This window comes from Marmota monax, unplaced genomic scaffold, assembly GCF_021218885.2.
Source record: "Marmota monax isolate L192 unplaced genomic scaffold, Marmota_monax_Labrador192_F-V1.1 WCK01_AAM20220418_F8-fsc01415, whole genome shotgun sequence".
Classification (NCBI taxonomy): Eukaryota; Metazoa; Chordata; class Mammalia; order Rodentia; family Sciuridae; genus Marmota; species Marmota monax.
Genome location: NW_026692245.1, coordinates 61,476 through 68,066, shown reverse-complemented (window position 1 = coordinate 68,066; position 6,591 = coordinate 61,476).

Genomic DNA, 6,591 nt, shown 5'->3' with positions numbered 1-6,591 from the left:
TCAATTTCAGACCCACTATGTGCCAGACACTGTATCAGACTCCAGACAAGGGTTTTCTCACCACTCATACTTCCTAACAAACCCACAAAGCAAGTTTTATTATCAACTCTTTAGAAAAAAAAGATGAGGACATTGCCACCATCATGCAGCTAGTACATGATTTGGATGGGAATTGAATTGAGGTGCATCTGTCTTTGATGTATCTGACTTAATTCCTTGCTCTTGGAGATGCTCTGATCATTACAACACTCCCCAAGAATCATCCCTTGCTTAGAGCTTCATCCAGCCTGACAGGTACCATTATGAAAAATCTATGCCTCTCCTGAGTGCAATATGCTGTGGAAGGTGAGGTAGATGCACACAGAGCAGGAGACTCAGAAACTTGGTCTCTCTTGAGATATAAAGAACTCTGAGGGAAAACTGGCTTTACATTTGAACCCTGAACTGTTACTGGGCTAAGAAGAAAGCACTTTTGAATCAGTAACTTGAGCAAAGGCATGGGAATGCTGTCAGGACAGAATTCAAGTCATTCACAGAAAATGAATGAAAACAGCCTGACCTTGCACAAATGTGCTCTGTTTTCAATTTTATAGAATGTATAATTGTGAGTCCTAGAATATCTTAAAGGCCTACATGAGACAGTATGTGAAAGCCTTTGGAATTTTCACATGCTATACCAGATAAAAAGAGATTCATTTAGAGAATTTAGAATGCTTTCACACTATGAAGCCTGGTTTCCCAGGCCATGTTTAATTGGATAACCACCAAGCACAGAAGAGTGGGGTAAATCGTGAATAAGTGTGCATTCTAACGATTACCAAAAGCTTTTCCTAGAGGGGAAAATACTTATAAGTGTATTGATGACAGTTAGTAAATATGTTACCCCTAGGGTAGAAAAAGCTTTACTAGAAATCTGAATTACACAAAAACAGGTAATTGAATCTGGTATTTAAGGACTTTCTTTTATCTGGTTACATAGCCCTTGACAGTCTGGGATTTATTATATGAGAGTTCAGTTTAACAATGGTAAGAATATGGAGGCATCTCTTTTATACAACCAGAAACAAAAACCAAAAAAAAAAACAAAACACTCACGTGGTCTTTGCCTGTGCTATTCTGTACCTGGAAAGAATTTCTACTTGAACTTTTCAGAAAATTCACTGTATCCTAAGGTTGCAAATTATATATATATATATACATACATACATACATACATACACATACATACATACTGGGGATTGAGCTTGTGGGCACTCAACCACTGAGCTCATGACCACCTCTATTTTGTATTTTATTTAGAGTCAGGGTCTCACTGAGTTGCTTTGGAACTTGCCACTCTCCTAACTTAGCCTCCTGAGCTGCTGGAATCACAGGCATGCTAAAAATGCTTTTTGATTGGCCACCAGTGTTTCATAAATATTCAAATAAGTCACCAACATTTAAACAGAGGGATATATCATCTGAAAATATAAATATATGCCAAAAAAGAGATCACATTTTACATAAAAATGCTTTGCCACTGATAGCAGCTCCTTCCTTTGTACAAGGACATTACCTCCTCCTGGCCTGCTTCACTTACTGTTGCGTATCTAGCTAACTTATTATTAAATAAGAGCATGTTAATTCTCATGTTTTGATCTTTCTTTAACCATAGTTATTTCCTACTACCATAAGAACCATAGAACAGGAACTGTCTTAAACTTCTTTTGTCTGACTCTGTCCTTTTAATCCACAATCTGCCAGACCTAGAGAAAGCATTCACACAAAATAAGTGTTGAATAAAACTTTATTGATGATTTTCCTCCCAGATATAAAACAAGCAGCCAATGCAAGAAATGTTCTCAGATCACATTACACATTAGCAGTAATTCACAGAGGAGGAGAGAGAGAGAGAACGAACCCTGATGTCACGTGTTCTGCCACATTTCACACTTCAGTTCTGAAGAATCATTGCCAAGAATCATTGCCAAGGTCCATAGTGAGTTCCCCCATAATTTATAGAAACCTATGAAGTTCCTCAATTACAATGAGATCAAAAGAAGAGTCATAAAGCCATCCATGTGCAGGAAAATAGAAATGATTAAAACATACATCTCCGTGATGGCTCCTCTTTGTCTACTGTAGTGTAAGATATAAAAATCTGATGGTGGTAAGGAACACGTGGAAGTGCCCTAAACTCACAGGGAAGGGCTTTTCTGACATCCATCTGTGTTATAAGCTACAGTTCTGATCTGAAGGTCCAATTTTAGACCTTTTGATAAAGAGTCGCCCTATGTGAATTTCCTAAATTATACATCATTACAATCCCATAATGCTGTACTTAAACACGCAAATTACAATGTGTAGAATGAGAATTATAATGGGAATTACAGAGACTGAAAATGTTCTCAAAGTCTCTGGGTTCATGGTCTTACTTGTGGGGATTATAAGCAATCCAACAAGAAATCTTTACTTGGTTCCTAAAACTCTGGAGAAAGAACTGATCTGAAAATTCTCTTATGACTGTCAACCTTCCCAAAGAAATTTAATTTTCCAATGAAAGCCCAGCAAAATCTTGTTTAAACTAATGTGTGGAATATGTGTTAACTAGCAATGGACATTAAAAGTAGACATGGATTAAGGGTATTTAGAATACTAACATTGCAAGTAACAGTATTTTCTTTTCTCTACAATTTAAAATGTCTTAAGAGTGATTTAATTATGGGAAAGTTAGTAAGAAGTTAATAAATAGCTAAAGCTCTGCTTCTGGCTTAAATAGCTAAAGCTCTGCTTCTGGCTTTTCTTGAAAATATTCCACTACTTGCAATGATTTTTAATTAGTTCAGAAAATAACTGCAAAATCTAGGTTAGAACATTAGGTTTTGCTTGATAAAATAAAATAAATTAAATTAAATAAAAGAGCATAAGAATAAATTGCAATTCTGGAATCCCAGGCAAATATTTTGGGAAACCACCCTTGCAGATAGCATCTACAGGATGTGATTTTGACTATTTCAGGGAAAAACAAAATTATTCATTTATCTTTCTTCCTTTCAGGGAGTGCCTACTGTATGGCAAATACCATTTTCAGCTCTGAGAGGGTGAAGAAGGAAGCCTTGGTCCCATCACCTGTGAGAAATGACATTAGGTACTTCACGTGGTGTCTCATGTAATACAAATGAAACCCCTCAATCAAAGGTCATTGCTCCCACCTGTTGATCAAAGTAGTTCAGTGAGACCAATGATCCAACCAAGGTCACAGACTCATTAAGCAGTGCCCAGGAAAACCAACAAATATTTGGCTGAGCAAAGAAATGCTCCATTTAGTTTATTAACTGAGGAAGCCATCAGGGGTTCAATGCATGAAAGGAAAATTTGAGATGCTGATGCTAAGGAGGCTCTGGGCTGTGGTAAGTGAGATAGGAGAGACCTGAGTCCTGAGGGCTCTACACAGTTGATTAGAACAGGCTCCAGTTGCCTACACAACAGGGAATCCTCACTTAGGCCCAACAAGGTCTGGCATATGGAGAAGGTGAGTGGGCACGTGAAGTTCATGGTCCTTTGAGAACCAGTGAGGAAAACCTAGTGCTCTGTCCTAGGCCAGGACTGGCATGAGTGGGCACTTTCCTTCATAGCAGCAAAGGTTTCATAACCTTAGAATTCCCATGCAGATGTAGTTTCAAACTTTTAATGTCTGAAGACAGAGTGACCATAAGAAATAAAAACACAGACATAAATTCTCAGGCAAAAACAGTGTATCTGGAAAAAAATCTGACTGTGGCATGGCCAAGAAGGAAATGGAAATTGGAGAAGAACATTATTATCTCACTCTCTATTAAAGTAATTGAATAAAATAGTAAAATAATGATAAGGTGTCAACGTATAACTATATAACTCCTGACAAGTAAGTCAAACACCCTGGCAAGCTTTATGTAAGTTAAATTACAACCTAATTTTTCTCAGCAAAGTATAATTATGATGGTAGCCATCTTACACAGGTGAAATGCTATGAAAAACTAAATAAATTCTATGGATTATTAAAAGCCCCCAAAATAAAAGATTTCCTAAAAACCTTTCTGAATTTAATGGTAAACTTAATTGGGATAACCTGAGAACTTAAGCAGATGAAGACCCCCATTCTCTATTTTCATAGACATTTTTTATTAACACGAAAGGAAATGGTTATAATTCTCCAGCAAAATCAATGTATATTTCCACAAAGCCAAGGTCCCACTACAAGGTACGGGTTCATTGTTCCTACTTCCCTGGCTTCCTGTGAATGGGGTTCTACATAGCATCTTTCAAAATGCTATCTGTTCTCAGAATTGTGCATAAGCTGAAGGCTCTTTCTTTGGTACAAAAATTATGGTTCTGTTTCAGAACACTGGCACTGTTGAAATTTTACCACGATGCATTTCCCATTGTGAATTTTTGGCATATTCTTATGGGGAAAAGTGCAGCCAATGCACAATTCACTTTGAATCAACAAATACTTTCCAAGAGACTCATGGGTCACAGACTTGGTTACTGACTTCCAAATCATTAAAGCAGTAGGGTATCTCAATTATCACAGGAAACAGGGAGTGAAGATGTCAGGAGCTGTGGAGGAGGGGGTGCTAGAAGAAAGGAAGATGTAGATGTGCTGAGAATTCAGGGTCCAGCACAGGGACCCCCTTCACAAAGAACAACATGCTTCTGGGAATCTGAAATATCTTTTCTCGCCTAATGTCTGAAATTTCTCCCTTTTGGGGGGCAGAGTACTGGGAACTGAACTCAAGGGAACTTGACCACTGAGCCACATCCCCAGCCCTATTTTGTATTTTATTTAGAGACAGGGTCCCACTGAATTTCTTAGTGCCTCACTTTTTACTGAGTCTGGCCTTGAACTCAGAATCCTCCTGTCTCCTCCTCCAGAGCCTCTGGGATTACAGGCATGCTGCACAGAGCCTGGCTGTAATTTGTCATGCTTTCTATGCAATTCAGTCACAGCCCCACAAAGAGGGATATATCTCTATGTTGGAAGATAAAAGTATAGCCATTGAATGTATCTTCAATTCCATATTTAACCCTGAGAACCAACTTCTCCTCAAAAAAAAAAAAAAAAAAAAAAATCACCGCTCAGTAAAAGATCAAAGTCATTCTATCTTAGCATGACCTATTATTTGATCTTAGAGGAGACATAAAAACAGATTATAAAGAAATAGCAACATTTGGTGAGGAATATGGTGATAGAGAAAGGAAATCCTTCCCGGGATTATGACAGATCATTCGGGAATTTCCTAAAGAAGAATATGTTTTATTTTCAGATCATGGTATTGACTTAAAGAAAATGTATTCTAAATTCAGAGTACCTTGATTCAAAGCCTGGATTCCTCACAGCTTAAATGTGTGACCTTCAGCAGATTGCACAAATTGCCTGTGCTAACCTTAATACTTAGTATTCAACCTTTGCACACAAAAAAGCTAATGAGGACTCCATTAATAAGTCCATAGCAATGCTCAAAAAACATCTTCTGTGAGGTCCACATAGTAAATATTTTAAGCTTTTTGGGCCACACAATCTCTTTTGCAATATCTCAACTCTCCTGCCACTGTGGCATACAAAATATGTAAACAATGGGCATGGCTCATGGCTCTGTTCCAGTAAATCTGTGTTTACAAAAATAGGCAGTTGGTGGCTATGGATGCCTTATCATTTGTTATTATGGGGCTATTGATAAATTATCATTATCCCAAACATACGTATAATAAGTTTATGATTAGTCAGGAGAAATAAATATTAAAATCAGTTACTTAAAATATTATGTTCAGTCACATGAAGTGACAGGAATAGCAAAGACTCAGGTAAAAATCACATACACATTAAAGCTATTTAATAAGCAATAGGGATGGGTACTGACCGGGCCAGAATATGTGTTGTTTGTAGCCTAGCAGTATGTGTCCCCTGCCAATAAGTGTGCTAAGAATGGCATGAAAAAAGGGAATGATAATGTATTAATCCAATTCCTGGTGAAACTCTGCTCCTGTGAAATCATTTCAATAACTAAAATATACTATTGCTTGAAGGTAGGCATAAATGTATGAATAACTTGGAAATGTCATTAATAAACCATTATTAGCCAATAATGAAAACATTGATAGTGGTCTCCAATTATGTCCAGATTTAGCCATCTGATAATTTGCTTATAAAGCAGAATTATTTTACAAAACAATTATTTAAAGGAATTGAATACATCATGGTTGAGTTATGCAAATTAATTCTCCACTTGTGTCAGATGGCTGGGCTTGTTTGCCCAACTTGGGGTTGCTTCTTGAGATGGGCATAGTGTCCATAGAGACCTCCTGGCTCACGCAGTGATCTCTTGACTCAGAGTAGTACCTGTTTGGCCTCAAGGAACTATCTTGTATCCATGTTCCATTCCCTTGTCTAGGCATCTTGCCTGGATTTCAGATTTTAGTTTCTGTTGTCAAAATTTATATGTTGTTGTTTTGGTAATTTGATTGTTCAGATTGACTGTCCAGATTTTAACTTTGTTAATGTGCTCAATTTTGCAAGCCACACTTAGCCAATTATTTGGGTTTTACCTTTTGCCTGGTCTAAAGCCATACTAC